Raw genomic sequence first — 12,350 nt, forward strand, 5'->3', positions numbered from 1 at the left:
TATAATCTAGACGATAAATTTCCTAAGGACAGAGCCCATGTCTCTTCTTTTTCTTTCTTGTCTTGCCTGAGGCAGCATAGCACAGACACTCCACGTGAATCTGTGACCATCTGGTTCTAACACTCAGATTCTTATTTTGTCATCTCCTACATGATGTCATGCTAAGGAAAATGACTGCTGCATCATTATATACACTTTCAGAATTTCCCTCTGGTCATAGGGAAACACCTGAAAGCACAAAACACAAACATATGCAAGTAGCTGGGCGCATGTGGATTCTTCCCAGAAGTCCTCCTTGTGGCCCTGGTCTATGAAGCTTTTGCAAACTAGTGCAAAGAAAAGGACTGGAGTGGGAAACGGGAGTGACAGGAAGTCCAGGATCTTCTGGCAACTCTTTGATGAACAATTTTCCTTTCTTCCCTCTGTCACGGTGATTGGAAAAATGACCATCTCCAGTTTTGTTAAAGAAATACAGTGAAAGCTAATATGCCCCATTTCACTTTTAGTTTTCAAACTAAGGACATCAGCACACAGGTAATTAGGCTAGCATGTAAGAATGCTAAGTCACTTCAGTTGTATTTGACTCTTTGCAACTCTATGGACTGTAGCTCATCAAGATCCTCTGTCCATGGGTTTCTCCAGGCAAGAAGACTGCAGTGAGTTGCCATTTCCTACTCCAGAGAATTTTCCTGACCCAGGAATCGAACCCGTGTCTCTTACGTCTCCTGAACTGATTGGCAGGCAGCTTCTTTACCACCTGTGCCTCCTGGGAAACCCATTTCTGGTTATGTATTTTCATGCTTTTATGAGTCACTGGGACACTGATAGTCTGGAAAATTCATAAGAGTTAACACCATAGTTTTATTTCAGAGTTGTTTGAGAACCAGGCAGGATATTTTATGGGCTACTAAACACTTTATACACCAAAGTTTACAAGAAAATTTCAGTACATACCATTTGAAAAATTCACCTTCTCAAGGGGAAGTTCCTCTTTGCTGAAGGACACTAGATAAAAGCAATTATGAAATTAGAAAATCACCATCTTGAAATGATCAATATAATAATTATTCAGCCAAGAATCACCAGATGCTGCCAAAACAATTAAGTGGAAATATATTGGGAAACAAGATGTTCACGAAACCTCAATATACCAGTTCATAGATCACTTATCAATTTTAAAGGGAGAAATAATTTCAAAGGGAGAGATTCTTAAAGTATTCTAGCCAACATGGGTTTAAATAAATGATCAAACTTGACATCATCGAACAGTGAAATAACTGATGTTATGTAATCTTTTTTTTGGAGTGGACGTTAGTTATGTAACTCTTGATGTGATGAAAATGCTATGAAAGACAAAAAAGGATGGTGGAACTCTTCTAGATTAAAAAGATAAGAGTTACTAAGCTAATGAATAAGGCTAGTCTACTTCTCAATATCCACATTACAACAAATGACCATACTGCCTAGTTAGCAGGGGCAGCTTAGATCTCCAAGCATTTATAGATTCCAACTGATTACAGAATGAGAATAAGAGAACAGGGAGCTAATGAACTGACAATGTCTCCCTGGAATCTTGTGTTCAGAGGGATTCTGAGCTTGTATTTATAGAAAAATTCCATGACTGACTAATGAATAATTAAGAATGTCAGCACACAAGCCTTATAAATATTAATACTTAAAATAGTAGGAGGGGGATTTTCTTAACCCTTAAATAAAGGCTGCATTAAGGGGATTTTGGGGAATGTGATCCCAGAGGGCAACTGTTGGGCAAAGAGAGTGAACAGGGAATGTGGGAAAACCAAAGCAAGAATGCACTATTGAGTTGGCTATTGTGCTAAGTGATGCTCACTATACTTTATTCCAGAGTACCTTCTGGGGAATCTTAGGAAATGTATCACACAATTACTTGCCTCTGGAATAAAAGAAAAAATTATTAATATTTGGCTTCCAGGTGGCGCTAGTGGTAAAGAACATGCCTGCCAATGCAGGAAAACATAAGAGACATGGGTTTGATCCCTGGGTCAGCAAGATCCCCTGGAGGAGGGCATGGCAGCCCACTCCAGTATTCTTGCCTGGAGAAACCCATGTACAGAGGAGCCTGGCGGGCTACAGTCCATTGGATCAAAAAGAGTCAGACATGACTGAAGCTATTTAGCACGCACCTGTCAGTCAAGGGAGGCTCAGAGACACTAACTCCTTTGCATTTCCAAACTGCAGACCCAAGTGGGTCCTGGGGAAACCAGCTGCCAGTTTCAGAGGAGCCCCAGGGCAGGAGGCATGAACAGGCCTGGAAGTGAAGTGCTGTCAGGCTGTCAGGCTGCCCCTATGCAAGGCTGATCAAAGTCACCACAGCAGTGACTAGAGGCACAGGTGGGAACAGAAGGAGATGAAATCATGCTTAAAAGGTGTGTCAACTACAGTTAACTTTTTTTTTCTCTTGCCCACGCCATGCGGTTTGCGAGATCTTAGTTCCCCAACCAGGGATTGAACCCAAGCCCTTGGTAGTGAAAGCACAGAATTCTAACCACTGGGCCACCAGGGAATTACCCAATACAGCTTCCCTATGTCCACTCTTTCAGGTCTTATTCTCATAATTCCATATGCTCAGTTGTGGAACAAAACTCCACAGAACATCACCCAATCAAGGAAGAATACATTCAAGCTCTGATCTCAGAAACCATATTGCCTGGATTCACATCTAACCACTTACTTCAGATTCAAATTTATTCACTAAACACAGTGAATCATGCTGCCCAGCCTTAGAACACAGCTGCTATAGAGGTAACAGTTTCAATGAAAAAAATTTATAGTGTAATATACTAAGAAAATAAAAAATTCTCATCATTCACCATACAATAGTAGCCTGACCCATATTAATCATTATTTCGGTGAAAATTAATATTCCCCACAAGCTTTTGAGAAACACATTAACACTAGTGAAGCATAAAATTAATAGGTATTAAGAAATTTTGGTGCTCTACCGTGTATTTCTTTTTGTCCATATTCTGTGAGGAGCATACCAAATTTTAGACTTTTTATTTTGAGAACATCATTTTTGATCACTCTCTTAGCTGTCTTATGGGGAATGACTATAAATGCTAATATGCATCGGGGGTCACCTGGCCTTGATCTAACTGTGGGAACAAGTTTCATGAAAACATGGCCTGTGAGCAAGCATTTTGTATCACTGAAAGGCACCATGTCGCTGACAGTCACTCTACTGGGTCTTAGTCCAGGAAGACAATGGGGTTAAAATTTATAAGCTGCAGTCTGTCCTCAGAGTCACAGCTTACTCCTCAAATTTTGTGTTTAAATTTCTTGGCAGATGAAAGCAATATCTTCATCTTCATTAGGAAACGTTTTTCTTACAAGAGGAAAAATATTCCAGGAGAAAAAAAATCTTAAAATTTAGTGGAGGAGGGGCCAAGGGAAATAGTGCAGTGGGTCCTCCTGGAATGATAAACGTAGGTCCCTTTAGCTTGTCATGGCAGAAACAGAGTCATGCTGAGACAGGTGTTTGCTTACCAAAGCTTCCTGAGACTTGATTATCCAACAAGAACTTATTGAGTATCTGCTCCGTGCCTAGCTTGGTGCTAGATAGTTTGTATAAATGATCTGGAGATATTTATAATCACCCTACTATATAGTCATGTTAGGTGGTTCAGGTCAGTCCTTCTACAACACAATTGCTTTGAAAGATCACAAATGTTTTTCCTTGTTTATTGGTTTATTTGTAGAATATCACTCTCTTTCCAAAATGCAAAATAAATCTGAAGTCAGTACAATATTGTGAAAAGAGCTCACACATTGTCTGCCCCTGAGGCTGCTGACTGTCTCTTGCTGGTAGAAGTCCTCACCTAACAATGCTGAGACTGCAGCCTATTTCTACTACTCTATGAGGGCTTCGGTTCATAGGCTTATGTTCTGCCCTTCAACAGTGAGCTTATGGTATTATTTTTTTCATTTTTTCCCCCTACTATCTGCATATTTTCAACTAAATGAGGCATGTGGGGCTCTCAAGGCACCCATCCGAATGTGTTTCTGTGTGATCTTAGACCACTTCATCATTGATTTGTTCATTTGCCCATGCATTTGAAAACAAATGGCTAACTGAGCACCTATACCCGTGGACTGTGGGGTGGGCAATAGAGATAAGGTACTGAGAGAGGCAGAGCCTTGACCTTAAAGCCTAGAGGGGGAGACAGATAAACAAATGGGCAATTACCATATAATGTGGTATGTGCTTTAATGGGATAAATGTGGGGTTCTTTGTGAGCGCCTTATCAGGACTTAGTGGGATGCCCCAGGGAGGTCATCCAATGGCAGTTTTTTCAAACATTCTAGATTGCACTTAATATGTGCAGGGAAGCCTCTATCACAAATGCTTAGGAGCTTCCCTGGTGGCTCAGTGGTAAAGAATCCACCTGCCAGTGTAGGAGACATGGGCTTGATTTCTGGTCTGGGAAGATCTCACATGCTGCAGAGCAACTAAGCCCGTCTGCCAGAACTATGGAGCCTATGCTTTAGAGCCCGAGAACCACAACTGTGGAGTCCACATGCTGCAACTACTAAAGCCTGCGTCCCCTAGAGCCTGTGCTCTGCAACAAGAGAAAAAAAGAGAAGTTGCTCGGTCGTGTCTGACTCTTTGCGACCCCATTGACTGTAGCTGACCAGGCTCCTTAATCCATGGGATTTTCCAGACAAGAATACTGGAGTGGGTTGCCATTTCGTTCTCCAGGGGATCTTCCTGATCCAGGGATTGAACCCAGGTCTCCCACACTGCAGGCAGACTCTCTACCATCTGAGCCACTAGGGAAGCCCCAACAAGAGAAGCCACTGCAGTAAGAAGCCCGGGCACAGCAACTAGAGAAAAGCCCACACAGCAAAGAAGACCCAGCACAGCCAAAAATAAAAAAATAAAATTATTAAAAAAAGAGAAACTCTCAGAATTTTTTTTTCAAAGAAATATAGATTCCAAGATCTAAAAGACTCTCTGGGGTTAGGGCTGAGTAATCTGCATTTTCACAAAGTACTCCTGGTGATCCTTATGCTCAATGAAGCGTGAGAACCACCGACTTAGTTCAATGCTTGTTCCTTCTCCAACATCTATGCAATAACCAGGAAGCCATATCATAATGTAACAGCAAGAGTGCTATCATAGAGATAATCTTGACTCAAATGTAAATCACTGATTTTTGGTAAAAGCATTGTTAGTGTCCCTGGTGACTCAGATGAATCTGAGTGCAATGCGGGAGAACTGGGTTCAATCCATGGGTCAGGAAGATCCCCTGGAGAAGAGAATGGCTACCCACTCTGGTATTCTTGCTTGGTGAATCCCCATGGACAGAGGAGCCTGGTGGGCTACAGTTCATGAGGTCACAAAGAGTTGGACATGACTGAGTGACTAACCACAGCGCTTGCAACCCACCTATTAACTGGCCAGACTAAATAAATTCATCTACATAAAGTATTAAGAAGAGTCCCTGGCATATCCACTCTGCACCTCATCTGGACTCAGCCACGATTCTAGATCAGTTCCCATCAGTTCCTATCCCTTTTCTTGTAGGTAGCTGCCTTCTTATATTTTCTAGGGTGTGCATGAGCAGTCATGTCTGACTCTTTGTGACCCCATAGACTGTAGCCCACAAGGCTCCTCTGTCCTTGAGATTTTCCAGGAAAGAATACTGGAGTGGGTTGTCATTTCTTCCTCCAGGGGATCTTCCCAACCCAGGGATTGAACCTGTGTTTCTTGTGTCTCCTGCATTGGCAGATGGATTCTTTACCATTGGTGCCATCTGGGAATTCCCTTTTCTTAGGGGGGGCATATTAAATTGTGAATTTTGTCCTAAAAAAGTACATGAGATGGAAGGAAATGATCTTCCTCTGAGGAAGTTCCCCGCAAACAATTTGCTTTCTGGAGTGTTGTCACATCTTTGCTTTACACAGTATAATAGGCAGAAAAATGGCCCCCAAAGATGTCCCTGCCCTAATCTCCAGAACCTGTGACTCTTACCTTGCATGGCAAATGGGATTTTTCCAGATGTAATTAAGTTAAGGGCCTTGAGATGGGGAGACTATCCTGGAACACCTAGGTAAACTCAATGTAGTCATGTGAGTCTTTTTAAGTGGAGAACCTTTCCAAGCTGAGGTCAGACGGAGATGTAATATGCTAGTTTTGAAGATGGCAGAAGGAACTATGAGCTAAGAAATGAAGGCAGCCTATGGAGGCTGGAAAATGCAGCAAAATGGATCCTTACCTAGAAGTTCCAGGAGAGAACAAAGTCCTGCCAACATGTGGATTTCAGACCCATGAGATCCATGTCAGAATTCTGATTTATAGAGCTGCAAGATAATAAATTTGCATTGTTTAAGCCACTGGGTTTGTGGTAATTTGTTACAGTGACAAGAGAAAATTAATATTCACAATCTTTAGACATCAGTTTTTGCCATAGAAATCTATATCTGACCTTTCAATTTTATCTTTTATATCCAGAAAATAATTACTTTGAATTTTAGTGGCACACTCCCTAGTCCTTCAAAATGAAATCATTGGAAGTGAAGATCAGCCTCAAATTTAAGAATGTGAAGCCTGATGTTTAACTTCAGCAGATCATCCATCCTCCATGTTGCCGTATACAAATCAGAACTTCTCCTACCGTTCTCTATATCACACTCCCAACTTCTCTGTATTTAACTATATTTATCTCTCTTTCCTTAACCTTTAGGAACTTGTATCTGAGTAATTTTCATCAAGTAATTTCTTGAAGACTTTTGTTCTTGTTAAACTCTCTGCTATTTCAAAGATTTTTCTGGTAATGTGCCCAGAAATATGGTCTCGGTAATCAGCAATCACATCATATGCCCCACCACTCTAAAACCCCATAAAATTATAGTTCAATTAGATGAGCCTAAAAGAAATAATGCAAGTGGAATAGTTAAAGACCCTGACTAAGAGATTTTTGCATGTATTTTAAAAATATGCCATCATTTTAAACTTTGGTTACATAGTGAAGATAATTTTAAAGTTACAATTAAAAATATATTTAAATTAAAATGTAGTTAAAAGGTAGAATAGAATCACTTATAAAAATCTCAACTGACTGGAAAACCCCAGTGGAAGTAACTGTTTTCTGCATACTTGGATATGGTTTATGGCATCTATATTGTGCAGGAGGAACAATAACAAAGTTTGCAGCTCAGTGAAAACATGGAAATTGATTTAAGCTGCTTTTCATTGGAGCATACATTTATGACAACCACCATCAGCAAGAAAGAGCTTAATTTTCTAACTTCGTTAAGCATTCACAAAGCTGTTGGCCTTCTCCTCCAAGGAGACTTCCCAGTGGTTTGCATTGGCCACAACACGTTTTTCCTTGGGAAAGTTGTGAAGCGACTGGAAATTGTTTAATTGTGGGTGGAAGGGCTGAGGATTATTTAAGATGAAAGAAAATTCTGTGTGATATGATCATCAGAAATGCTGATGGTATCTTTAAAAGAATGAACTGCATTTTCTGTTTTATTCTTTGGTGCTCTTCTAACCACATCTGGAGTGTTAATTTCAGGCCCCCTTTGATGAGGGGCTAAGATGTGTCAAAATGCATTCAGAAGACAGGACAAGAGTATCTCTATACCATCCAGGAAAGGAAGCACTGGAGGCATTAAGGTTACTTCATCTTGAGAAGAAAGATCTGGTGGATATGACGGCTGGATTCAAACATCTGAAAGAAGGCATGCAGAGAAAGAATTTGACTTACTGCCATCTTTCAGAAAGGGGTAGATACAGGGCCAGAGGGCAGGAGTTTCATTGAGGTTGATCAAAATTCTTTATGAGGAAGACATTTCTTGGGATCAGACCTCCCTGAAGATGAAGATGATGTATTCTCCATCCCTGGAGTTGCTCAAGCACAGTCAAGAAACATATGACTGTGTCAAGACCTCTAATTTATTTTGCTCCCATTGCACGTTCTGCCAGATGGAGAAAGATGGGTCATCTAATACTGCTGAGTCTCCAGAGACTGACATTCCAAAGATGTATAGGACAATTAGGTGGCCCTTGGTCAGAAATGGCAACTGTAAACCACCGTGCTCTCCTTCTGCCCACAGAAGATATTCTCAGTGATCAAGACTCTCTTTTGTTGCATTAAGTATAACCTCAGAACCTTTCTCAACACAATATACTGCCATTAATAGATAAAATCTACTTGTCACCTCTGCTTTAGAACAAACTTGGTGTGCTGTTTATTTCCTTAGTTCCCAAGAGCTGTGTTCCTCTTGATGATACTTGTGTTGGGATTCTGCAGTTATGTTTTTTCCTTATCAGCTGGGACACTGTTAGTCTAGATGGACACTGAGAGGCTGGAAGAAGCCAGGACTTTCACATATTCTGTGGCTTTCTGCTGCCTTTCCGTGGTAGCAGCTGAATCCAGTTGGCAGGTTTTCCATCACTGTTGGAAGCAGCCATGTGGTGTCTTCCTCAGGAATGACAGCTCCTTCCAGCCCAGTGCCTTCTTCAGAGGTCTGAATACAGGCCCGTCCTCCAGCTTCTCAGTTGGTGCTCAGCTGTGCATGCTTAGTTGTGTCTGACTTTTTGCAACTCCATGGACTGTAGCCAGCCAGACTCCTCTGTCCATGGAATTTTCCAGGCAAAAATTCTGGAGTGGGTTGCTATTTCCTTCTCCAGGGGATCTTCCCGACCCAGGGATTGAACCCACGTCTTTTGCCTCTCCTGCATTGGCAGGCAGATTCTTTACCACTGCACCACCTGAGAAGCCTCTAGCTTCTAAGTATTAATTATTCCACCCCTTTCCTTTTAGTCCCCAACACTAGGGGTGACAGTTCTTCCTACAATTGCCACTTCTGTGATACTTGTCTCTTTCTGCCTTTTTTGTTACCTTCAGTTTTATATCTACGTAAAAATTCTTTAATATCCCTCTTCAAATACCTGATTTTTGTCTCTCTCTTTTATTTGGCTATGTCGGGTCTTAACTGCAGCAGGCGGGATCTAGTTCCCTGATGAGGGATCGAATCTGCCCCCCTGCATTGGGAGTGCAGTCTTAACCACTGGACCACCGGGGAAGTCCCTGATTTTTGTGTCTGGACTGTACCCTTTTGCTACATCTTGTTAGTACTACTGTCTATCTTCTTCCCTTCTCTCACTGGTGATCCTGTAACTCTGCTAATTCTGTGTGTGTGTGTGTGTGTGTGTGTGTGTGTGTGTGTGTGTGTGTGTGTGTGTGTGTGTGTGTGTGTGTGTGTGTGTGTGTGTGTGTGTGTGTGTGTGTGTGTGTGTGTGTGTGTGTGTGTGTGTGTGCGCGCGCGCGCGCGTGCGCTTAGTCTCTCAGTTGTGTCTGGTTCTTTGCAACCCCATGACCTGTAGCCCAGCAGGCTCCTCTGTCCATGGAGATTCTCCAGGCAAGAATACTGGAGTGGGTTGCCATTTCCTTCTCCAGGGGATCTTCCTGACTCAGGGAGAGAACCCAGGTCTCTTCAGTTCAGTTCAGTCGCTCAGTCATGTCCGACTCTTTGCGACCCCATGAATTGCAGCACGCCTGGCCTCTCTGTCCATCACCAACTCCTGGAGTCTACCCAAACCCATGTCCATCGAGTCGGTGATGCCATCCAACCATCTCATCCTCTGTCGTGCCCTTCTCCTCCCGCCCCCAATCCTACCCAGCATTAGGGTCTTTTCCAACGAGTCAACCCTTCGCACGAGGTGGCCAAAGTATTGGAGTTTCAGCTTCAACATCAGACCTTCCAATGAACACCCAGGATTGATCTCTTTTAGGATGGATTGATTGGATCTCCTTGCAGTCCAAGGGACTCTCAAGAGTCTTCTCCAACACCACAGTTCAAAAGCATCAATTCTGCGGCGCTCAGCTTTCTTCACCGTCCAACTCTCACATCCATACATGACCACTGGAAAAACCATAGCCTTGACTAGACGGACTTTTGTTGGCAAAGTAATGTCTCTGCTTTTAAATATGCTATCTAGGTTGGCCATAACCTTCCTTCCAAGGAGTAAGCGTTTTTTAATTTCATGGCAGCAGTCACCATCAGCAGTGATTCTGGAGCCCCAAAAAATAAAGTCTGACACTGTTTCCACTGTTTCCCCATCTATTTCCCATGAAGTGATGGAACCAGATGCCATGATCTTAGTTTTCTGAACGTTGAGCTTTAAGCCAACTTTTTCACTCTCCTCTTTCACCTTCATCAAGAGGCTCTTTAGTTCTTCTTCACTTTCTGCCATAAGGGTGGTATCATCTGCATATCTGAGGTTATTGATATTTCTCCTGGTAATCTTGATTCCAGCTTGTGTTTCTTCCAGCCCAGCGTTTCTCATGATGTACACTGCATATAAGTTAAATAAGCAGGATGACAGTATACAGCCTTGACGTACTCCTTTTCCTATTTGGAACCAGTCTGTTGTTCCATGTCCAGTTCTAACTGTGGCTTCCTGACCTGCATACAGGTTTCTCAAGAGACAGGTCAGATGGTCTGGTATTCCTATCTCTTTCAGAATTTTCCACAGTTTATTGTGATCCACACAGTCAAAGGCTTTGGCATAGTCAATAAAGTAGAAATAGATGTTTTTCTGGAACTCTCTTGCTTTTTCGTTGATCCAGTGGATATTGGCAATTTGATCTCTGGTTCTTCTGCCTTTTCTAAAACCAGCTTGAACATCTGGAAGTTCACGGTTCACGTATTGCTGAAGCCTGGCTTGGAGAATTTTGAGCATTACTTTACTAGCATGTGAGATGAGTGCAATTGTGTGGTAGTTTGAGCATTCTTTGGCATTGCCTTTCTTTGGGATTGGAACGAAAACTGACCTTTTCCAGTCCTGTGGCCACTGCTGAGTTTTCCAAATTTGCTGGCATATCGAGTGCAGCACTTTCACAGCATCACCTTTGAGGATTTGAAATAGCTCAACTGGAATTCCATCACCTCCACTAGCTTTGCTCATAGTGATGCTTTCTAAGGCCCACTTGACTTCACATTCCAGGATGTCTGGCTCTAGGTGAGTGATCACACCATCGTGATTATCTGGGTCATGAAGATCTTTTTTGTACAGTTCTTCTGTGTATTCTTGCCATCTCTTCTTAATATCTTCTGCTTCTGTTAGGTCCATACCATTTCTGTCCTTTATCGAGCCTATCTTTGCATGAAATGTTCCTTTGGTATCTCTAATTTTCTTGAAGAGATCTCTAGTCTTTCCCAATCTGTTGTTTTCCTCTATTTCTTTGCACTGATCGGTGAGGAAGGCTTTCTTATCTCTCCTTGCTATTCTTTGGAACTCTGCATTCAGATGGGAATATCTTTCCTTTTCTCCTTTGCTTTTCGCTTCTCTTCTCTTCCCAGCTATCTGTAAGCCCTCCTCAGACAGCCATTTTGCTTTTTTGCATTTCTTTTCCATGGGGATTTTCTTGATCCCTATCTCCTGTACTATGTCATGAACCTCTGTCCATAGTTCATCAGGCACTCTGTCTATCAGGTCTAGTCCCTTAAATCTATTTGTCACTTCCACTGTATACTCATAAGGGATTTGATCTAGGTCATACCTGAATGGACTAGTGGTTTTCCCTACTTTCTTCAATTTAAGTCTGAATTTGGCAATAAGCAGTTCATGATGGAGAGGTCTGACAGAATGTGGTCCACTGGAGAAGGGCATGGCAAATCACTTCAGTATTCTTGCCTTGAGAACCCCATGAACAGTATGAAAAGGCAAAAAGATAGGACACTGAAAGATGAACTCCACAGGTCAGTAGGTGCCCAATATGCTAATGGAGAGCAGTGGAGACATAACTCCAGAAAGAATGATGGGATGGAGCCAAAGCAAAAACGATACCCAGCTGTGGATGTGACTGGTGATAGACGCAAAGTCCGATGCTGTAAAGAGCAATATTGCATAGGAACCTGAAATGTTAGGTCCATGAATCAAGGCAAATTGGAAGTGGTCAAACAGGAGATGGCAAGAGTGAACAGCGACATTCTAGGAATCAGCGAACTAAGATGGACTGGAATAGGTGAATTTAACTTAGATGACCATTATATCTACTACTGTGGGCAAGAATCCCTTAGAAGAAATGGAGTAGCCATCATGGTCAACAAAAGAGTCCAAAATGCAGTACTTGGATGCAATCTCAAAAACGATAGAATGATCTCTGTTCATTTCCAAGGCAAACCATTCAATATCACGGTAATCCAAGTCTATGCCCTGACCAGTAACGCCGAAGAAGCTGAAGTTGAACGGTTCTATGAAAACCTACAAGACCTTCTAGAACGAACACCCAAAAAAGATGTCCTTTTCATTATAGGGGACTGGAATGCAAAAGTAGGAAGTCAAGAAACACCTG

At 42.1% G+C, this 12,350-nt stretch overlaps 1 long non-coding RNA gene across 2 annotated transcripts in view; it reads right to left on the reverse strand.

Moving 5' to 3' along the window:
* Positions 1 to 12,350, reverse strand: part of LOC145526429 (uncharacterized) — a 231,902-nt gene that overhangs the window by 97,631 nt on the left and 121,921 nt on the right. Inside the window, exons 4-5 of one of the 2 annotated variants that reach the window (XR_014068888.1) lie at positions 6,258 to 6,342; positions 955 to 1,005 (exon numbers count right to left, since the gene is read on the reverse strand). This is a non-coding gene — a long non-coding RNA (uncharacterized LOC145526429). Of the gene's footprint in view, positions 1 to 47; positions 1,006 to 6,257; positions 6,343 to 12,350 lie in introns of those variants that run through there. The other variant, XR_014068889.1, reaches the window with a different exon arrangement.

The sequence above is a fragment of the Giraffa tippelskirchi genome, chromosome 2 (genome assembly GCF_054371585.1).
Source record: "Giraffa tippelskirchi isolate mGirTip1 chromosome 2, T2T-mGirTip1v1.2.pri, whole genome shotgun sequence".
In the NCBI taxonomy this organism is placed as follows: Eukaryota; Metazoa; Chordata; class Mammalia; order Artiodactyla; family Giraffidae; genus Giraffa; species Giraffa tippelskirchi.